Source organism: Oncorhynchus keta, chromosome 23, assembly GCF_023373465.1.
Source record: "Oncorhynchus keta strain PuntledgeMale-10-30-2019 chromosome 23, Oket_V2, whole genome shotgun sequence".
NCBI classification, from domain to species: domain Eukaryota; kingdom Metazoa; phylum Chordata; class Actinopteri; order Salmoniformes; family Salmonidae; genus Oncorhynchus; species Oncorhynchus keta.
In genome coordinates, this window is record NC_068443.1 from 23,025,869 (window position 1) to 23,049,889 (window position 24,021).

At 42.5% G+C, this 24,021-nt stretch overlaps 1 protein-coding gene across 1 annotated transcript in view; it reads left to right on the forward strand.

Moving 5' to 3' along the window:
- The window catches only part of LOC118402527 (cadherin-2-like), a 104,023-nt gene that overhangs the window by 40,778 nt on the left and 39,224 nt on the right, over positions 1-24,021 (forward strand). The gene's annotated exons all lie outside the window — the stretch shown is intronic.

Consider the following 24,021-nt stretch of genomic DNA (forward strand, 5'->3'; position numbering starts at 1 on the left):
CTTAATGAAAACAAACTAAGAATACTTTTAGTATGCACAGCATGCATTCTATCGTCCAATAAAGGTGATGATGAGCTTAGACTAGTGAAATGCGCAAGCTCCAGTATTTCCCCTGAACAGAGTCAGGGGCCTCTGGATAACTATAGGACAGACAGACATGCCATGGAGCTATGAGCGTGTCTCTGAAGAGGCCCTGAACAGAAATCTGGCTAACAGGACTAGTCACAGTCTAGGCTCCTGGTCCGCTGCTATTCACATGTTCGGAAGAATAGGTTAAATCCCAGAATCCCAATCTCTAAAATTGCTATACCTTGAGGCCTGACAGGGGACTTTTGAAGAAAATGGGACGCCACCTGGCACAATTGAATCCTCCAACTATTTCCAACCCGGAAGCAAAGTGGCAGCCTTGTACCCAGTCAGTCTATGTTATAGCTGCGGGCCAGCTGCTGCCAAGTTTAGATTTTCCCGCCCTTATCCCGAGAATGAGAACAGCATACTTAGTAGCAACTCGGATCACATTCAAGGCTAGGTTATACTGTACTTGCAAGTACAAGCGAATTTCATTCAAGTTTCTTCCCTCAATAGAACAACCCTAAAAATCTAGTATCACTCTTCCTTCAATTATAGAAGCAAATATCATAATCAGCATTGTGTCAAATGAGATTAGTAATTTAATATATTATTCATCATGTCTCTCAGTAGCAGTTAGCATCTCTCTGTCTGTGCGCGCCTCTACTTCCTGTGATAAAATAAGGAACTAGCCAGTGGATTAGTCTTGACAAACTGTGTGGTTTGATGTTTAATAACTCATTGTGTGTGAGCTGTTCAAAGAGAAAAGAAAGGGCCACTCAGTAAACACAGACAGATAGAGGAGCAATAATGGCAGTGGGATGTCTTCCTGATCAAGCTCTTTTCCACCATGGCCATAACACGCTGTGAACTAGTTTGTCCGTTTGCCCTGGAGGGAGGGAACGGCAAGGCAGGATGGAATGATGACAAGGCTAGCCAGACCAAATATAACACATCTAATTTTTTTTTCTCTCTAGCTGTCTATCTTCCTTTCTGTCTCTATGTGAAGTTTATTTCCAAAATGCTATTTACACCGATTTTTCACATTTGTGTTTTTTTCATCAAATATTCATGCTTATCCTCTATAGTTAACATATACATCTAACACATCATAAATCTAGCCTCGTATCTTAGTGTTTGGTTAGAGTTACGTCTTGTCCCAAATGGCACCCTATTCCCTAAATAGTGCACTACTTTTGACCAGATTCCAGATCTCATATTGTTGTATTGATTAATTTTAAAATATAGATATTTTTAAATTGATGTCACAGTTATTTGTTATTTATCACATTTGAATGTGTAAAACCTTGCAGTGTTACTTTGTTCTCTGAGAGTGAGGCGGATATATCTCGTTTCCCAACAATATGTGATTATTTGTCTCTCTGAAATTAAACCATCCAGTGATAGGTTTCAAACAATTATGTCTGTCATTGAACAACCCCATGTCATGATTAGAGAGTGAAAAAACACACCAATCTTTTTCATAAACTCTTTAAACCCCTAAAACCTTAATTGAAAATGGATATATAGCTTTTTGGAATGAAACTCTTCATGTCCTTTTGTCTCCCTCATGTGTCTGTCTGTCTGTCTGTCTGTCTGTCTGTCTGTCTGTCTGTCTGTCTGTCTGTCTGTCTGTCTGTCTGTCTGTCTGTCTGTCTGTCTGTCTGTCTGTCTGTCTGTCTGTCTGTCTGTCTGTCTGTCTCTCTCTCTGTCTCTCTCTCTCTCTCTCTCTCTCTCTCTCTCTCTCTCTCTCTCTCTCTCTCTCTCTCTCTCTCTCTCTCTCTCTCTCTCTCTCTCTCTCTCTCTCTCTCTCTCTCTCTCTCTCTCTCTCTCTCTCTCCCTCTATTTAGTCTTCAGAGTGACTCAGGTGGATTCATTATGCTCTCCTGAAGCGCTACAACCCACTTAACAGCTGGGTAAAATGCCTGCCAGGCGTGCTCTAAAAGCATTGTCTAATTATTGCGTTTAATTATACTTAATTATCAGATCGGACAGTGTGCCTTTGCAACAACAAAAACTAAAGAAAGACCTAGTCAGCACGGAAAAAAACAAGAATGAGACAGCAGTTTTCTTTCTGTCAATATAAAAAGCTTGTTTTCAATATTTGTGAATATTTAGTGCTTGTCCATACCCGTGCATATACAGTATAATACAGTGCATTCGGAAAGTATTCATACACCTTGACTTTTTCCACATTTTGTTACCTTACAGCCGTATTCTAAAATTGATTAAATCATTTTTTCCCCTCATCAATCTACGCACAATACCCCATAATGACAAAGCAAAAACAGGTTTAAGTTTTTTTGGAAATGTATAAAATATTTAGAACAGAAATACCTTATTTACATAAGTATTCAGACCCTTTACTGTGAGACTCGAATTTGAGCTCAGGTGCATCTTGTTTCCATTGATCATTCTTGAGATGTTTGTACAACTTCATTGGAGTCCAACTGTTGTAAATTCAATTGATTGGACATGATTTGGAAAGGCACACACATGTCGATGTTAGGGCCCACAATTGACAGCACTGAACAAAAACCAAACCATGAGGTCGAAGAAATTGTCCGTAGAGGTCCGAGACAGGATTGTGTCGAGGTACCGATTTGGGGAAGGGTAAAATTCTGCAACATTGAAGGTCCTCAAGATCACAGTGGCCTCCATCGTTCTTAAATTGATGAAGTTTGGAGCAACCAATACTCTTCCTAGAGAGTGCCGTCTGGCCAAAATGAGCAATCAGGGGAGAAGGGCCTTGATCAGGGAGGCAACCAAGAACCCGATGGTCACTCTTGACAGAGCTCCAGAGTTCCTCTGTGGAGATAGGAGAACTTTCCAGAAGGACAACCATCTCTGCAGCACTTCACCAATTAGGCCTTTATGGTAGAGTGGCCAGACCGAAGCCACTCTTCAGTAAAAGGCACATGACAACCCACTTGGAGTTTGCCTGAAGGCACCTAAAGGACTCAGACCATGAGCAACTAGATTCTATGGTCTGATGAAACCAAGATTCAACTTGTTGGCCTGAATGCCAAGTGTTAGATCTGGAATAAACCAGGCACCATCCCTACGGTGAAGCAGCATGATGATTTGGGGATGTTTTTCAGCGACAGAAAATGGAAGACTAGTCAGGATCGAGGGAGATGATCGGAGCAATGTACAGAGAGATCCTTGATGAAAACCTGCTCCAGAGCACTCTGGACCTCAAACTGGGGTGAAGGTTCAACTTCCAACAGGACAACAACCCTAAGCACACAGCCAAGACAACACAGGAGTGGCTTTGGGACAGGTTTTTAAATGTCTTGAGTGGCTCAGCCAGAGCCCAGATTTGTACCTCATCGAACATATCTGTAGAGACCTGAAAATAGCTGTACAGCGATGCTCCCTATCCAACCTGACAGAGCTTGAGAGGATCTGCAGAGAAGAATGAGAGAAACACCACAAATACAGGTGTGCCAAGCTTGTAGCATCATACCCAAGTAGACTCAAGGCTGTAATCGCTGCCAAAGGTGCTTCAACAAAGTACTGAGTAAAGGGGGGTCTGAATACTTATGCGAATGTATTATTTGTTTATGTTTTATTTTATACATCTGCAAAAGAAAAATAGCCGTTTTTGCTTTGTCATTATGGGGTATTGTGTTTAGATTGATTAGGGAAAAAATTATTCAATCCATTTTAGAGTAAGGCTGTAACGTAAAATGTTGAAAAATTCAAGGGGTCTGAATAGTTTCTGAATGAACTCTAAATGTGATTTTTCAGTTTTTAGTATTAATACATTTGTAAACATTTCTGATCCTGTTTTTGCTTTGTCATTATGGGGTATTGTGTGTAGATTGATGAGGGAAAAAACAACTTAATACATTTTAGAATAAGGCTGTAATGTTCGAAATTATTGAAACCCCTTGAAATTATTAGTGGATTTGACGTATAAAATCGAGCACACAGCCATGCAATCCCCATAGGAAAACACTGGCAGTAGAATGGCCTTGCTGAAGAGCTGAGTAACTTTCAACGTGGCACCGTCATAGGAGTCAGTTCATCAAATGTCTGCCCTGCTAGAGCTGCCCGATCAATTGTTGGTGCTATTATTGTGAAGTGGAAACATCTAGGAGAAACAATAGCTCAGCCACAAAGTGGTAGACTGTCTTGATGAGTGAGAACACGATGACTTGTTTGTTGCACTACATGGCTCTACACAGCGGGCGGATGCCATCATGACCCCTTCCTCCCGGCACTAGCGCTATCTTGCTATCAACAGCCAGGCGACAGACTGTTCCCATGTGCCGCCGTCTATGGCCAGACAGCCATACAGCTACACAGACATACCCGTACATTTGGAAAGATACTGTATACATATTCACTACAATTGTCACTATTAGTTATCTGACTGAACCATACAGCCAGCTAACCATATACTCATATAGATGATATACATATTACCCTACCAGTGTCACAATTTGGTGTAATATAGCCTTAAATACATTGAGACATGGATTGTCTACTGTGTGTGTGCCATTCAGAGGGTGAATGTTCAAGACAAAAGACGTAAGTGCCTTTGAACAGGGTACGGTAGTAGGTGCCAGGTGCACCGGTTTGAATGTGTCAAGAACTGCAACGCTACTGGGTTTTTCACGCTCAACAGTTTCCCGTGTTTATCAAGAATGGTCCGCCACCCAAAGGACATCCAGCCAACTTGACACAACTGTGGGAAGCACTGGAGTCAACATGGGCCAGCATCCCTGTGGAACGCATTCGACACCTTGTAGAGTCCATGTCTCGACAAATTGAGGCTGTTCTGAGGGCAAAACGGGGTGCAACTCAATTGTATTATTATTATTGTTGCTAATGTTTTGTACTCTCAGTGATTATATCCCCCTACCGTTAGGTATATGACCTAGCCATCTGAACCACTTTACATGCAAAACTCCAGCCAATACCTGCAGGCTAGTCGCATGCAGCGAGAGCCATATATTTATACCTAATGTAGCAATGCATTTCTACTCACACCATCACAGCCATATGTAACAGCATGGTTTTATCATATCCTTCCCTATTAGTAAAGCTATAGTGATATATAATAAAATACAGGGCAATCTTAAACATTCACACGTCCCATCTGTGGCATGTGCAAATATGAATGGCATTCTTATAAAATTACGCATTTTATTTTCAAACAATCATCTTTGAAAGGGGATAAAATATGACAGTCTGTTTGATAGGAGCCCTCTAGAAAGTGCGTAAATTATTGTTTGTGCATCCTCAATGACCAAATCCTGTTTCTGTGTTACTTAAGATTAAGCAGATTCTCACTCTGCAACATTACAGTACATCAATTTGTAGGTTGGAGATGTTTTAAATGGCTTTTGCTGCCAAGTAAAAAGAAAGTTAGGCATATGAAAGCAAGCAGCAGGCCTTAATGGAATGATGCGCCCCTGTCGCCTCTCAAGATTTAATGCTACATCTGAGCTTCAGAAGTTTCATGGGACAGACAGATGGAAGATCTTTAACCACCTCATCTGTACATGAGATATGTTTAATTTCTACTGACCTGCAGTGTTTTCCCCTTCCTCTTGCATTGTTATACATGGGGACAGCTTACCTAACATACATACAACACTGTCTGCACATTACACAGTCGACAGTATATCTCCTTTACATAGGCAGAATTTCTTTCTTTATTTCCTTTAACAGCGTGGCGACCGACCATCAGTGCTATTACAGAAGTCTGTGCCATCAATTTCAAAGTATGTGATTCACCCAGCCTGCAGATACAGACATTAATTGCTTGCACAGATGGATGATCCCACTACCCCCCATACTCCATCCCCTCCAGTCTCACTTCCCCCACCCCCGCCTCCCCCCTCTCAATTTCATTGCACTCTGTTGGTTGATCTCCTTTGAGCCACTAACTTTGCGTGGGGGATGAAGGGAAATGGGGGGGTGGAATCTACAATCAAGCAGGTCGAAGTAGGTTTGTAATGAGATGAGATGCTGCGTCTGTTATGGTGTGTTGTGTCCCAGTTGTTGTAGCTTGATATCTTAAGGAAACCCACACAGCAGCACAAAGGGCTCAGTGGAGTTGACAGACACGTTGAGAAGGTGTTTGGATATTCATACAGATGCATGCTTTGCTTTCCTCCCTGCTCTGCTCTCCTCTGCTTTCTTCGACTTCAGCAGGCGCATAACAAGCTGTCATGTGTCTGAAAAGCCTGTGTATTTGTTGAATTGTAAAGCTTTTGAGAGGAACATTGCATGCATCCTTTAATCTTTCCTTTGTGTATTTTCCTTTCTTTCCCTTTAGCTGCACACTAATTGTGTTTCAAGGGGAATTTGACACATATTGACTCAAACGTGTGGTGGCTGGCGAATGCACACCCTACCCTACCCTACCTGTCTGTTGGCAGCTGCATTAATTCTGCTTTCTTTGAAGAACCCTCTCTCTCTTTTGCGAGAGTCATTGTTTTGAGGAATGTTTTTTTCCCCCACCTACTCTTTATCTAACCAGGTTTTCTGTTTTCTGAGAGGCCCCTCAGAAGAATAAGGGTTATTTTGGTGTTGGGGGATCAGTGTTTTTTATGTGCAATGCCCCATTGTATGTGGTACAGGGGTTAATGGGGGTGGGAAGGTAGGTGGAGTGAAGGGGATACTGTCTGCTTAATCTATTGATAATGAGAAATGCTTTTTCTGTTTGTCAATATATAGACATCTGAAATACAAGTCGGCTGTGTCCATATGGCATTTTGATTAATAGTTTATTTCAATTACATTCCCAGCGGAAATCTGATATTCTTTTGGATTAGATTCAATGTTCATATTCATCTTCTTCGTATGGTTTTATGTGTGAGAACAACTTGGATGTCAATCTGTGGTATACTGATTAGGCCTATACAATTGGTGTTAACAGTACTGCTAGACAACTTAAATTACGTTCCACCAAGTGTGCGTGTATCTGAGTTTGTTTGTGTGTTTTCATTAGCCTTAGAAAATCACTGGCTTTCTCTTTGAGAAAGAGAGAGGGGCAGACTATCAGCTATCTTATCCTGGTCTTCTCCTAAGAGACTCAGACTAACCTTCCATTGTCTCTTGCTTCACCCCCGTCCCCCACCCCCCGTCCCCCGTCCCCCCAAAGAGGATCCAGGAACCAGCCTCTCATCTCCTAACACTTCACCTTTCACCTCCCCTCCATTTCCCCACGTCTCACCTCGCAAGGAGCAGAGTGCATGAATCCCATTTGCTTGCTCCCTGCCTGCCCAGCCTTCCTCCCTGAGCAGCACACAATTGTTCTTTATACGTTGTGATATAATTGCATGGAGAGTGGGGACGGTTCCAATGTCCCGTTCATTGTTGTATTTTTCTTCTTGAGCACATTGTTAAGGGTAGCCTAAATGCACCACTCTGAAGACATTAAACATGTTCTTTTTATCCTCATTTATTATGGACAAGTTAACCAAGTTTTGTTATAAGCATTTAATGTCACAGAAGCAGACGTATTGCCTCTCGCGGTGTCTGTGTGTCTGTGGTTGCGGGTGGCATGTCCGTGTGTGCATGTTTGTGTGTGTGGTTACTTTTGTAATTGGATGCAGTGGACCATATCAGTCTTTACCTGGGGTAGTCATTTGCATCAGTTTGATTGACAGGGAGGCTATTCAAAGCAGGCACAAGTGTCATTATTTCCAGTAAAAATGGGGAGAGAGTAGTTTAATACCTCAATACCTTCTCCATTAGGCTTAGGCTTTTCTGCTGGCAAATTAGCTGTTTTTAATTGCATAAAAGTAATTTTATGATAATTGCAGCCGAAGTGCTAATTCAGAGTCAGTGCCAAGGATCTGATGGTATCACACTTATGACATAGAAGAGCACCCAACATATTGATTGGTTTAGTTATGTTGCCTATAGTCTGTTTGTTAAATCCAAGTGTTATTCAGGGTTATAAGGGACATTCAGAGTAACAGACTGCCTTGACGTCTGGACACTTGTCTGCAAATGACTAGTTCAACAGATCGTGGGAACTAGTGCATGTAATTGGGAATATTCATTGTATTCTGTCAGAGTGCCTTGATCCTCACACGATGTGCATGCCACTGTGTAGGCTAACAGGGAGAGACAGTCTGTCTGTGCCGTTCCTCAACACCGAGGTTGGTCTGGGGAGGCCGGGATATTGTTTTTGTATGTAATGAGATACCATTACGGGATTATAAAACACTTATAATAGGAATGATCTCTTTTAGGCAGACCACTCCACAGGCCAAAGGATTCATCTGGCTGTGTTGGAGCTGTGGCGTGTCACGTGTGTGATTACGGGGCCACCTAACGTGTGTTCCCTCTGTCATGCGTGACGCTTATTAATTGTGTTGGATGGAGCTGGCTGGCGGCTCTGAGAGAGTGCCGTTTAATGAACTGCATGTCGAGCAAAAGCGCAGGAGGTTTTGGACAATTTGTCAGAATTTAATCACATCCAAATGTACAGGCGTGTTAATTTTTATCAGAATTGATCATTCACAAATGGCTCCCTTTCTCTCTCTGGCTCTCTCACGGATCTCCTGGGAAATCTCCTTTTGTTTTCTTACTCTTTGATTCAGGTTCTTTATCCTGCATTATAAACTCGATGGTTCAAGCCCTGAATGCTGATTGGCTGAAAGTCGTGGTATATGAGGCCATATATCATGGGTATGACAAAACATTTGTTTTACTGTTCTAATTGCTTCGTAAGCCAGTTTATATACCAATAAGGCCCGAGGAGGTGTGGTATACGGCTAAGGGCTGTTCTTATACGTGACACAATGCAGAGTGCCTTTATTATCATGGTGCTGCTTTGTGCTAGCTTTATCTCCCTGGATAAATTGATTTACATCTTATAGTCTTCTAATTATATAGATGTGTTCATTATTTGGTCATCACAAGCTCTCACTCACTTTATGATGACTATTCAAATGATGTAAAAAGGTCAAGAGCTGTTCCTTGTTAGCTTTGCTAAACCACTGAAGTAGTTTGGTCTGTTTTATATTCACCACTCTATTTTATAAGTGGTGTAAATCCTACTCCTAACCACCATGGAAATGATGGTCCAGTTTGATTTAATTAAAATGCCTTCAAAGCATAAATGACTTGACAAATAGTTAATTTCCCCCTACCCATCCTTGCCGATTTCATTGTTAAGTGAAGCTCAGTAGCCACCCATGTCAAGCACCTGAGAGGAGCAATGCCTGAAACTTGGCAGAAACGCTGCAACACTTGTGGATGCTGGGTATTTGGCTGGAATGAGCAAACAGGCACATTAAAAATGGAATGGAAATATGGAAATGGATGGAAATACTGCATGGAAATACTGAAATACTGCTGGACGCCAGTCTGTCCGTTTCCACACCTCCATAGAAATATAATATCACCCAACAAGCTGCTGTGCTGAGAGGTCATTTGAATTGGGTGGTGATGTAAATCGTGTCTGGTTGAGTTTGCAGAAGCCTCTGCCCTTTATTTTATACATCTGCCACATACTTCCTGACAGCAGCAATATGATTTTCTCTCTACATGTCTATCGGCGGTTTAATATATGATAATGCTGCCCCTCAATCAGGAGATCTGAGCTTTTGAGTGTGTTCAGCCTATTGATCCTTCTTGATCTCAGCCACACGCCACTGTCTGTCGATAGTGAATCTAAACAATTAAATTGAGCGTTTCATTTGAATTTACTGCCACTGATTAGAAGCAAACAGGAGTTGGAATGTTTGGTGTTGGATGTTTCTGAATGCCCTATACAGGTACAAACATATTAAGGGACAATTTAAAGTCTAATTAGGTGTCAAAGCCTTCACTTTATTTTGCGGCCCAGCCAGTGTGTTGTGCCATTGGCTAAGATCAGACAGCATGTTGTCGCACTTTTGTCTGGTTGTATTTTGATGGATAGTGTTTACCATGGTGGAAGACATTGAAAGAGGAGACCAGAGAGCAGGCCATTATTTTAAAGCTGTCAACAGTTTAGACCTGGGGTGGGAGGTGTGAGAGAGACATAGCCATCGACACTGGTGTCAAATGTTTTCTCCCCAACACCTGGGATAATGACCTAGATCGGCCCTTGTGAAGACAGCAGAGTACAGTACAGTACACTATCGTGTCTTTGGCTATGCCGGATTAAGTGATATGACATGTTATTCTATAAAAACCTTTCTCTATAATTAATATTACCTGATTGAGCTAATCATGTAAATGTAATTAACTAGAAAGTTGGGGCACCACGAAATAGTGTTTATAGAGCTGTTATCTTCCGAATAAACTCTTAAAGACCTAGTAATATTTTACTACGCAGAGGCTGCCTGCAGGTCTCGCATACTCGGAACAGAAGGTTACATTTTGGTCAAGGGCTTATATAGTGGAGGGAGAGAAGGGCAATATTGCGGTCAAATCAAACTTTCATGAAATCACACATGTATGATACCAAATTAAAGCTACACATGTTGTGAATCCAGCCAACATGTCAGATTTCAAAAAGGCTTTTCGGCAAAAGCAAACGATGCTATTATCTGAGGATATTACAGTTCGTAGAAACATGTCAAACGAAGTATAGAATCAATCAATCTTTAGAATGTTTTTATCGTAAATCTTCAAAAATGTTCGAACCGGAGAATTCCTTTGTCTGTAGAAAAGCAATGGAGCGAGAGGTACCTTTCACATGAATGCGCGTCACGAGCTCGTGGCTCTCTGCCAGACCTCTGACTCATTCCCCTCTCATTCGGTCCCACTTCACAGTAGAAGCATCAAACAAGGTTCTAAAGACTATTGACATCTATTGGAAGACTGAGGAAGTCAAAAATGACCCCACAGACACTGTGTATTCGATAGGCCAAGTTGAAAAACTACAAACCTCAGATTTCCCACTTCCTGGTTGGATTTTTCTCAGGTTTTCGCCTGCCATATGATTTCTGTTATACTCACAGGCATCATTCAAACAGTTTTAGAAACTTCAGAGTTGTCTTTATCCAAACCTACTGACAATATGCATATATTAGCAACTGGGACTGAGTAGCAGGCAGTTTACTCTGGGCACGCTTTTCATACAAATGTGAAAATGCTGCCCCCTAGCCCAAACAGGTTAAAAGGACAAGAGGACACAAAATGACCACGAGTCCTGCAATACAGACAACTCTTCGTGTTGATCCTGTATTGCTGTTCCTCTGGCGACAGCCCAGCTCTGCCTAGTTGCATAAGCGTGACTCAGCCGACTCCGGCGACTCTCGGGGCAGGTCGGGAGGCCTCGGGTTCTCTCGACAACGGGATCGTCGGGGACTTCCAGGATTGACTCGGAGGCAAGGTGGAATCCCTGGACGTGTGAGCGAAGTTGAATTTCCTCTTCCTCTGTCATTCCCGAAGTCGTCCATCTATATGGGTAGTCAAAGTGATGAGGGAATCGAGTACCATAGGTAACTCCCGAGCAGCAAGCTCATCCTTGACCTCCTCAGAGACACCGTGCAGGAACATATCGAACAGTGATTCCTGGTTCCATGCACTCTCCAATGTGCGGAAACCCACAGCATATTCAGCCACACTGCAGGGGTCTTGCTGGATTAGCTCCCGGGCAGCTTCTCTCCCGGAGAACGGTGCGAAAAAACCTTCTTCACCTCAGATGCAGATGCAGACCGTGTCGAAGTAACAATGTCTATTGTAACACCAGGGGCACGCAAACGACAGGTCAAGGCAGGCAGGGTTGGAGTTGGAGCAAAGGTGCAGGACGGCAGGCAGGCTCAGGGTCAGGGACAGGCAGAGTTCAATAATCCAGAGGTGGAGCAAATGTACAGGACGGCAGGCAGGCTCAGGGTCAGGGACGGGCAGAGTGGTCAGGCGGGCGGGTACAGGGTCAGGACAGGCAAGAGTCAAAAACCAGGAGGACGGTACACAGGGGATAATGGGGAAGATGGGCAACACCTGAAGGGGGTGGAGACAAGCACAACGACAGGTGAAACAGATCAGGGCGTGACAGTAGATAGCCAGAGCGAAATTGCAAGCTACATCTATCGACAGTTGTCGAAGTGACATCATAAACATTCTATTGAAATAGTTACTTGCATAGTGGAGTATTTTGTTTAGACATGCAGCTAGCTAGCTAAACAATGAACCGTAATCCCAACGTAATCATAACGTTACTACCCTGCATGAATCTGCAGGTAGCTAACCAACCAGGTTCAATGTTAGGTAGCTAACAATTAGGCTATTACTACACAGATCACTACACAGATCACACATAACATTACATTACAGTACACTTTAACTTGAAATGAAAAGAAAGTTCTGACAAAATTAGAAACGTGTAATATCTGAAAATGTAGCAAGCTAGATTATCTTACCTGTATACATGGGTGGACGCTTCTCCCTCTCTGTTACGGATGCCATGGTTGCCCTTAGTTTGAAGATGTAATCCGGTGTTTTACGACAGCCTTCTGTGTGTTGTCTTTTTGGCCCCGTCTGCATATTTGCAATCAAATCTCCTTAGCTATCATACTCAGTCCTCCAGAAAGTGGAAAGCAACACTTATGCAGTTCTACTATGTGATATCTATTTAAAAAAAGCACTGTTAGAAAGGATTACCTTCACCTACTGACCAGCTCATATTATGGACTGAAGTGTGCTACATGGCAGACCAATCTGAACTCATCTCTAGGTATTTCTAGCCCACTCATTATTTCAGCCAATCATGGCTAGTGGGACGGTTGCTGACGTTTTCTTTCTAAACCAACTAGGCTCGTAATTTAACACTTTTATTTACAGATGGCATACAAGTTTGTTATTAAGGCACATGAAAGTTCACATGTTCCAGTAGGCATTTCTGCCGCAAAACGCATTTTGATTCTCAAAAAGTTTACGTTCAAATGGCTCTCCTGTGAAGTAGTGATGTTCGACATATGTCTAGTTTCCTGAAACGAGTCACAAATGCACTATTCATCATGTGGGTTGAATGCCATCCCATGACGGTAGTCACTGCCCATTACTGCTTAATACTTATTGACCATCATTTAATCACATTACTTTACTTTAAGCAAATGTTTCAGTTGTTGGGTATAGTACATTGTTTTTATTTGATGACTTTATTATTTAATTTCAAGTAATCATCTCATGTCTATAGACCTGCTGCCTATACTGTCTGACAAAATCACTATTTCAGTAGTTCTTCAAAGTAAAGGCATACTTTTATGACTGCTAGATACTTAGATTAGGGAGGTCAAACTCATTCCATGGAGGATCTAGTGTCTGCAGGTTTTTGTTTTTTCCTTTCAATTAAGACCTAGACAACCAGGTGAAGAGACTTCTTTACTAATTAGAGACCTTAATTCATCAATCAAGTACAAAGAAGGAGCAAAAACCTGCAAACACTCGGCACTCTGTGGAATGAGTTTGACACGTGACTTAGATCATGCATTTTCTGGTAAAGATCCCTCATGAAGCAACTACTCTCTATCCCTCAATTGCGCATTCTTCTGTGTCTTTTCCATAGCATGTGTAAAATAACTACCGACTGCACAAGTAGGCACGCAATGGATTATGGTCATTGTAGTTAATTACCACGTGTTCTGCGCTAAACTATGAAGAATATTGGCCTGTTGGAAACTACAACTCCCAGCCATACCCTGCTGTGAGAAACAACCTGGCGACAGCCCCCTTTTTGATTGACTGGAGTGATGATTAAGAAAACGTATGAGCCCCAATTAAAACATGCCCACATTGGAGACCTCAGCAGTCATTGTTTTCTCTCGGCCACAGCATTTTTTTGTGACAGGCATTCTGACAAATGATCAGGGGGATAAAATGAATAGCTTTGAAGTCCTGGGTTTCAGATCAAAAGCCCCGGCTAATGCCCCATTACAGGTTGCACTCAGGCACTTTAGTGGCCAGCCCCCTCGTGATCCAGTAATGGGGCCAACAGAAATATGTTCCCTCTCTCTGCCTGGCTCCATTTCTAGCCCTGGACCATGCCTTCCTCACCAGGGTTTTAACTGATCAGCTGATGATGGCAAGGTTGATGACTGGCCTTCTTCTTTCAAGGTTTTAAATGAGAGCCCCATGTTCTGAGTGCAGTTAGAGTACTGGTATATTAAAGTAAGGTCTTATACAGGTATAGGACCTGTTTGAACTGCTTTTACCATGTTTATAGTGTTTTTTGTTACCGTGTTACTCCATCTGAGTGGACTCAGTAATGGCCCTTATATTGTACCAGAGTGGTTTTCAAAAGGTGATTTCAGTTATTTCAGTGCAGAGTTTAAGGGTAAAAGCTTTTCACTTCCTTCCATGTTTTAGAAAATTGGATGTCAGTGGTGCTGTGTGTCTATATGTGAGAGTGAGACTGTTGGCTCTATTTTTGTTTGTGTGGGTGTCTGTTTGTTTCAGTATGTTTTGTGAGTGAAATAATAACATCATTTTATGTTGACAGTGAATCTAAAGTTCATTTCACATTCATTAGCTTTAGCAAAATTGCATTTATATTGTGTATTGTTCTTTTCCATTGATGGCACAGTATTTCCTGAATTCTTCCCAGCCTTCCATTCCAGGGCTGACCTGTGTCAAATTCTCAGTGCTTCAGAAGTAATGGCGCTTTAACAGGACTGTAGCCCAGCTGAAAGGGATGCAGAAAGCTGTGTAACGTTGGACAAATGTGTTTCCCTTCATTATATGGTCACTGGGAAATAACCTTGGTTATACTAGCTGCTGCAGTAAGGTCCAATGAATGTGGACACGGACAGTGGCTTATTATTCAGAATCTGTTTTTGAAAAGGCATCTTCGGATCCGCCCCTCTGGGATCTATCCTCACATAGATTGCTTTTCCTTGCCCTCCTCTTCTTTCCTTCCTTCCCTCACTCCCTCCATCCCTCTCTCATGGAAGGTGTTAGCCTGCGGATTGGACAAAGTGAGCAATGTTCAGCAGTTAAAAATTGAACAAGGGTAGAGAGCAATTAAAACTGGATGACCTTTATGGGAGGGGGTGCTAAAGAACGGCTGTTAAAGACACAAAGTTAAACAGTTTTATTTCTAATAACATTGATTTAATGTTGTCCGAAGGGTTCTGGGCAGTGCTGGCCCAAGCAGCTACAGTCAGATAGATTCCAATGTGAGGAGAGGTTACAGTGGTTTTATATGGACACACACACACTGGCCCCTCTGTTAGCCCCAGAATCGTTTACAGTTCAAACTACAATTTTAATTGTTCAAAGAAATAGGTTTTTATTATCTCGCTTTGATCTCAGAGAGAGCGAAGGATATGTAAAACATGCTAGCGGTTATGGTATGCTACTGGTGATCTCCTTCAAAGAAGTGGGTATTATTCCTTCAATGCCGTTTCAAGAGGTCAGAAGAAACTCAGGAGACTTCTAAGCACAATGAAAGACAGTGGTAAGAAGTGTTAGCTCCCTAGCAGTTAAAACAAGTGTAATATTGTCGTATTTATCTGATATTCTCCATTAACCTGTATGTATTAGCATTGAGTTAGCTACTAGCTAGCCATGCTAATGTCTTCATAAAGAGCTGTAGGGAGCTACTTGACATCCTGTTAATAATGTGGTTAGTTTAATATGATCCTAAAGCCTGAGCTGCTGTATAAAGCGGCCGTTCTGATCGCTCCGCTCGCAGAATCCAAATCCCAGTAGCTATGTTGCTGATTAGTATAGAAGGATGTAGTTTAGCCGTTATCAGCTGTTGGCTCCAATGACACAGTAATCCAGCGAGACGCTAGGCGCGAGACGATGTGGCACCAGAAAACACACACTAGAATAATCTAATTTACCCAACAAAGACTGATGGACTCCTAAATATGTGGTATCTCCGTGAGTCTTTCAAAGTGACCCGTTTAGACCAGTCAGAACTTTCCTCGTCTAGCATCAGCTAACATGCAGCATTTCATTCCGTAACTAAAAGCTCTTCAAAAGCTCTTTAGCCTTCATAATAAGAGGTTCTCATATGATGATGTAGCCTAACAAAGAGAAGACTAAGGCTAATTTTGACATGCTTAGCTGTAGAAAACAGCAGTTAGAACACAACAGCGAACAACCCTTTGATTCGCTTCAGTCTTCACAATGACAATACAACCCCTTCATATTGTGATGACGATACTGTAACCCAGAGTAGATATAGCTAACTAAGACTAATTTCTGCAGGTTAGCCAGAACAAAACAGGGCCTTTGTACCTTAATGGGTCAGATACAGAGAAGCTAGATGCATCTCCCTCTCTGTGAAGTAAATGGAGTTGGATGTTGGGCACTGGCAGGCAGTCGATCATCTTACCTTGTTATTGTCCTCCCAATACAACGACTGTCAGACAGGTCCGCTAGCCCCCAAGAGAGCAAATGGTCATATGCTGATGTGAGAGAAATGTTAAGTGTAAAGAGAAAGGAGAACAGGAGAGAATCTCATTTATGGAAGAAGGCTAGTTTTATTCCCTCGGGACAGGACGGGGGAAGGGGGGGTCTGTTTAGCATATCCAGAGAGCCCATGGGTCAGTCGATCTGAGATTAAAAGGGACCTGCATAGGATATTGCTGCTCGCTGCTATGATGATGCTGCTTGTTCTGGTTGTGTTTCTTTGTGTGTGTTTGTGCCAGTGTGGGTGAGCATAATAAAGAAAGGTGGTATCAATGCAATTTGATAGTTTGTTTTCATCCTTTAATTGAAGCCTCTGTTTCAGGAGGGGACGATGTCTTCTGCAATAACACATACTTGTCGTGGGTGTTGGTCACCATAAGAATGTAAGGCTGCAGCCTATAGCGTAGCCCATGTGACTTCATAGCCTTTTCCCTCTTCGCATGTTTATTTTGCAGAAAGGCATTATTGGACAAAGTCGACATTACCCATGTTTCTTTCATGTGAATCCTGTACATATTTTAGTCAGAGCCTTAAACACATGGCTCTCCATGGTGTTTGAAGTGCTCTGCATTAGTAAAATCCCTTCGAGCAAGGCTGAAGTCTGGCAAAGCCCAACCTCATCATCCTACCATCCAGACATCAACTGTAAACTGTTTACTTTCTCTCAAGAGTTTCATTTTACCGAACACAGGGTTATTGCTGCTCAAGCCTCATCTCCCTCACAATAAATGGGTTTTTAGATTCTTAAGATGGTAAAAAGAGTTTGAGAAAAAAATAAGCTAAAGAGGCTTACCAGCTAAAATGGAAGTTGTTTGCTAATTACCCCTGAGGCTGTAGAAAATGTATTCATAGTAAATGCTTAAACACCACCTACATGTGAATGAAGTACACAGATATGCATAATTATGGGTAGTATCCAGCTATGATACTTTAAAAGCATTAGTATGGTGTTCCGTTTGATTGTATATAATAATTGGCTAATTATAGGATTAAATATTGTGAAGGGTGTTACGCCATAATAGAAAAGACGAGGTGCAATCAGGGAATACACTTTCCATGAAATAGACTGACCAGCTGAATCCAGGTGAAAGATATGATCCCTGATGTCACTTGTTGAATCCACTTCAATCCGTGTAGATAAAGGTGAGGGTACAGGTTAAAGAAGGATTTATAAGCCTTGAGACAATTGAGACATGGATTGGATATGTGTGCCATTCAGAGGGTGAATGGGCAAGGCAAAAGATTTAAGTGCCTTTGAACGAGTTATGGTAGAACTGCAACGCTGCTGGGTTTTTCATTCTCAACAATTTCCCGTTTTTATCAAGAATTATCCACGACCCAAAGGACATCCAGACAATATTAGGAAGGTGTTCCTAATGTTTTGTACGTTCGGTGTATATCGTATACAGTCCTAATTTCACATGACATTTTGTGTCACATGAATTACCATTCATTAATTTAGCCCCTGTTATATTTTCCAATGGAAGAGTGACTTTCTTAGCACTTTAACTTGAATTAAGACACTGAAGTGCGACGTGGATCAGCTACAGTTTAGCGACCATCTCGTAATCAATGTCCTCTTGCATGTACGTTCTACCGAGCACAGCTAATTTTGATCCTATTTTCTGTATTGCATTTTCTCATCCCCAATGCAGTCAGCTAGGGTCAGCGATGGAGCATGAACTCGATTTGGTGAACTGTGTTCGTGAATAATGCATTTAGTCAGTGGCGTCCAGGCATTTGCCCGATGGAATTGCCTCTGGAGCATTCGCCGGGGTCTGCATTTCTGTTAGGTGACTGATGAAACACCTATGCTGAGTATTTCACACCTGTCAGTGACATCACCAGCTGGAGATGAATGATGGAAATATCAGGACGAACCACATGACGTGGTGCTTCAGCCTTGTCACATTTACAGCTCATTACAGGGACCTTGAGCTTTTTACTAGCTTACTGGATTTGGATTTGCAGACAGGAATAAAAAGGTATAGGCTGGAACATTTGATGTACTCTCTCGACGTTAGGCTACCACGGACAGCCTCTTTATGTGTTCCCACTGTGAGATATGCTGCATCTGACTAAGATTTTTTTTTTTAAACGACTGTTCCCAGTGACGTTCTTCTAGAACACTGCAAATTAACCAAATTGCATCCCTCTCTCTTTATTTATTTCTCTCTCTCTCTCTCTCTCTCTCTCTCTCTCTCTGTTCTCTCTCTATTTGCTCTCTGTATTTGTGCCTCTCTATAAGCAGCAGCACGTGATGGAGACAGACAAAAGAGTGACACATTGGGAAGGTTAGCTGTGGTTTTTGTGTTGTTAGTCAGCTACGAGGGTTTCTATAAGCCTGTGAATGGGCTCGTTGAGTCGGAGGTAATTTTGGGCCCCGGCGTGGGGCATTAGTTGGACTGGCCTTTCTGCTGACTGGCCCGCTTTCTCCCCCCCATCAGCAGCAGTAGCAGCAGCAGCATATACCCCTCTCTCTGCTGCATCGGCACTTCTGTCCAAACCAAAGGCCTTTATCTCCCTGGCCATGACGACATGTCTGATATGCCGAGGTGGTGGTGGTGGCAGCAAGGATCTCTTTCAGTTTCGTTATACCTCCGGGAGCTAATAAATCTAGATATACTGTAGATAAACTGGAACATCCAGGGTTAGTACAGTAAATGCTGCTCTGGTCTCCTATGGGCTATGGGAGCTTGGGGGCTGGGGGATGGGGTTTGGGGAGCTGGCCATGATAAATGAATAGACACACGCTGGACATCCCCATTCATTATTATTGGAATTTGTGCTGCCTGCTGGGAATTTGCACAGCGATTGCCATGGCGCCTGGTTGCTGAAGGGCCTCCCAGAGGTGTTCACATGGCCAGATCTCAGACTGAGCTAGGGAACAGGAGCTTGGCTCAGCAGCCAAACAACAGACCTCGGTGCTACAAAGACTCACAAGGAAACCACTGCAGTCGAGTGTAGGCTAACCCAGGGTATTACATACACACTAATATCAGTAATATTTACATGTTAACACAGAACTAAAATTGTCTTGCGTTATGACATCCAGGAATAATCACTTTACATGTGCATCTAAATCTTAATTATGTTCTGGGTCTAAGGTGGTGATTGACTCCGTGTTAAGAGAACTAAAGTCTTGCGTAATTGGTCAGATGCTCAATTATGTTCTGGGTCTATGCGTGTTAAGAGAAGAGAGACAACGAGGATTGGAATCGGAAAGAAAAGCTCTACCTTCTCTCTTTGCAACTGTCCCATCTGCACCAACTGTCCTATCTCCTTCCGAAATCTAAGACCTAATGGTGCTCGTTATCTCACGCATTCCATTGTATCATGACAGATCTACGGTACCATTTATGTTTATATAGTCTGTCCACGAGAGAACAACACACACACACACACACACACACACACACACACACACACACACACACACACACACACACACACACACACACACACACACACACACACACACACACACACACACTGTCTACCCTCACACAGGGAACAACATTGCAGCCTTGTTTGTATTTATCCTTCACCTGAAGAAAAAACATCTTTGAGCTAGGCTCAGCAGCTAGAGCAGCCCCATAAATGCTAATTAAGATGAAGCAATATAAAGAGGCTAATCCCACCTACCCCGTCATTCTCTCTCTCTCTCTCTCTCTCTCTCTCTCTCTCTCTCTCTCTCTCTCTCTCTCTCTCTCTCTCTCTCTCTCTCTCTCTCTCTCTCTCTCTCTCTCTCTCTCTCTCAAACTGTGTGCTCACTCCACAAATCTGCATATGTTCCATCCAGGTGCATTCATATAGAATGTGTACAGTACATGGTTTTGGGGTGATTTAGAGCAAAACGTTCATTGGATCTAGCATCTCTTTGATCAAATCAAATCAAATATATTTATTTGATCTTATAGGTTAATAAGCAAAGCACAAAGCACTTTAGCCAACCAATCAATATACCTAATTTAAGAAGAGTGTGTGAAGTAGATTGTGCTACCTCTCCCTTCAACGATATGTTGTCTCTCAAGTCCCATTCACCCAGTGGAAGCTGTCATTGTGAGCTGAGCCGTTCTGACACTTCTCTCTGTATTCTGTATGTGTCTGAGCATCAGACGGACTAGTGCTGTGGAGGTGATTGCCTTAAGGCTGGAAGGAAACAACTTCAGCTAACCAAGGTCACATCGCGCTCTGAAGTTGGCTTGCCAGGTTCAAACAGACAGAAAAAAACGAATTTGATGAGGTTGCTCTGAGCAGTGTGCAGATGGTCAATATATAGGCACTTTGTGTGTTCCAGCATATAGGCATAGGATTGATACTCCTTTGTTGATTCTTGTATATCTTAATTTCATAGTGTTCACTTTGCTTCTTTCCCCCACAATGCTGAGCCACTCTCTGAGACACCTGTGTGTGCTTTTCATCAATATTTAGTTGAATGGCAATTCCTCAGGTACAGCAGATCAGTGCACTGTCATGGCTTTGTTTTGCAGATGCGATGCATTAACTGTAGCACAGTGTAAAGGGTTGGATCCAGGGCCCTTTCAACAGTTTCTCCCTCCCTCTCTATGAACGCGATGAAGTAAAGCAGGATTGTATTTTCATTCATCTTGTTGAGAACCCTCTGAATACATTTTAGTTCAGTGTTTTATTTTCAACCAACAAGGCTCAGTGCTTGTACAGTATTCATTGATTAGAACCCTCATTATTTTATCTCTTCTCTCTATCTGTCTCTAGGTGTCTCTCTACTCTCTTCTGTTATACATACTTTTATATAGAACGTGCCTCTATTTCGGACCCCTTTTTGCGTGGACATGGTGGTTCATTCAGTAAGGTACACTTCACTGGATCACTTTGTGTCCACTGTGAAAGTCAACAGTATAATCAACGGGATGTTTTTCCCCTCTCTTTACGCTTTGCCCATTTTCACAATTTCACAATACTTTGCCGTTGGGAAAATGGATCCGTCACCTGCGGTGGTGGTTCAGCCATTGTGCTTTATGTTACAGAATACAGTGCCTTGAACAAGTATTCATCCCCCTAAATAAAGTCCATCTGTGTGCAATCTAAATGTCACATTATCTGTCAAATGATCTCAGTACATACACCTGTTCTGAAAGGCCCCAGAGTCTGCAACACCACTAAGCAAGGGGCATCACCAAGCAAGCGGCACCATGAAGGAGCTCTCCAAACAAGTCAGGGACAAAGCTGTGGAGAAGTACATATCAGGGTTTGGTTATAAAAAAAATACCCGAAACTTTGAACATCCCATGGAGCACCATTAAATCCATTATTAAAAAATGTAACGAATATGGCACCACAACAAACCTGCCAAGAGAGTGCCGCCCACCAAAACTCACAGACCAGGCAAAGAGTGCATTAATCAGAGAGGCAACAAAGAGACCAAAGATAAGTCGCTTTGGATAAAAGCGTCTGCTAAATGGCATATATTATTATTATTATTATAACCCTGAAGGAGCTGCAAAGCTCCACAGTGGAGATTGGAGAATCTGTCCATAGGACCACTTTAAGCCGTACACTCCATAGAGCTGGGCTTTATGGAAGTGGCCAGAAAAAAAGCCATTGCTTAAAGAAAAAATAAGCAAACAATTTGGTGTTCACCAAAAGGCATGTGGAAGACTCCCCAAACATATGGAAGAAGGTACTCTGGTGAGATGAAACTAAAATTGAGCTTTTTGGCCATCAAGGAAAACGCTATGTCTGGCACAAACCCAACACCTCTCATCACCCCGAGAACACGATCCCCACAGTGAAGCATGGTGGTGGCAACATGCTGTCGGGGTGCTTTTCATCGACAGGGACTGGGAAACTGGTCAGAATTGAAGGAATGATGGATGCCGCTAAATACAGGGAAATTCTTGAGGGAAACCTGTTTTAGTCTTCCAGAGATTTGAGACTGGGATGGAGGTTCACCTTCCAGCAGGACAATGACCCCAAGCATACTGCTAAAGCAACACTCGAGTGGTTTAAGGGGAAACATTTAAATGTTTTGGAATGGCCTAGTCAAAGCCCAGACCTCAATCCAATTGAGAATCTGTGGTGTGACTTAAAGATTGCTGTACACCAGTGGAACCCATCCAACTTGAAGGAGCTGGAGCAGTTTGACTTGAAGAATGGGCAAAAATCCCAGTGGGCAGATGTGCCAAGCTTATAGAGTCATACCTCAAGAGACTTGCAGCTGTAATTACTGCAAAAGGGGGGTGAATAGTTATGTACGCTCCAGTTTTATTTATTTTTGTCTTATTTCTTGTTTGTTTCACAATAAAAAACTATTATTTTGCATCTATAAAGTGGTAAGCATGTTGTGTAAATCAAATATTACAAACCCCCAAAAAATCAATTTAAATTCCAGGTTGTAAGGCAACAAAATATGAAAAATGCCAAGGAGGGTGAATACTTTCGCAAGCCACTGTAGAAAGTATCTGTTACATGTTGTGTATTATTTTGAGAGCCGGATGCAAGTGAACACGATATACTTTATCTTTAGTTTAACTAGCAAGACAGTGTTAATTCTTTCTGTCACTGAAAGGCTGTTATTAGTAGGTGGTGAATTCTATTTCTGCGTGCGTGCGTGCGTGCGTGCACCAAAGAATTGTAGCTCCTATTTTGCTTTTCACACTCCAACATCCCTGATCAGCACCCCGTCAATAGGGCCAGGGGTTAAACCTTCATTCTTGTTCAGAGCCAGGGCTCAATCTCCCTCCCTCCACAGGCCCACATGTGATGTGCTCCCTCCCACTGCTGTGCTCCCAGTGTAAAGACCCACTGAAATCGCAGCTTTCTGTCTTTCCTCAAGGTAATACAAGAATGGGAGACTAGATGTCCTTCTTCAAGGCTTTTGTTAAGTAATTTGCCGTCTGGTTTAATAATTTAAAATGGCATTGGTGCAGCCGACACAGAAATGATATATCTTTACGTCTGATCACTTTAGCTTGGAGGAGTTTCAGTATTATCTGTATGCTGGCTGGTTTTCTGTTCTCTGTGTGTGTGTGCATAGACGTTTGTTTATGTGTGTTTAAACGTGTAGAAGTGTGTGTGTGTGTGTGTGTGTGTGTGTGTGTGTGTGTGTGTGTGTGTGTGTGTGTGTGTGTGTGTGTGTGTGTGTGTGTGTGTGTGTGTGTGTGTGTGTGTGTGTGTGTGTGTGTGTGTAGGTATGGTGTTTGAGATGCACTGTCACTCACCTGAAACATGAACCAGTGTTAGACCACTGCCACTGAAGTGCTCTGGGACTGTGTACTAGAGCTCCAAGGAGCTGTGCGTGTGTGTGTGTGTGTGTGTGTGTGTGTGTGTGTGTGTGTGTGTGTGTGTGTGTGTGTGTGTGTGTGTGTGTGTGTGTGTGTGTGTGTGTGTGTGTGTGTGTGTGTGTGTGTGTGTGTGTGTGTGTGTGTGTGTGTCACTGCAGCTGTGTGTATATGTATGTGTACACACTGATGAAATAAACATCACACACTTCTCACTCTCCGAGAGTCAGGATTGCTATCCGACCACGGCAAAGCATCCGTGTTTGTTATTGGGTAGAAGCTGGCATGCAATGTCTTGAGCTAAAAGCAATAAGAAAAAAGTCTGGATCCTATGTAAATGATTCCTCTCTTATTTATTTAA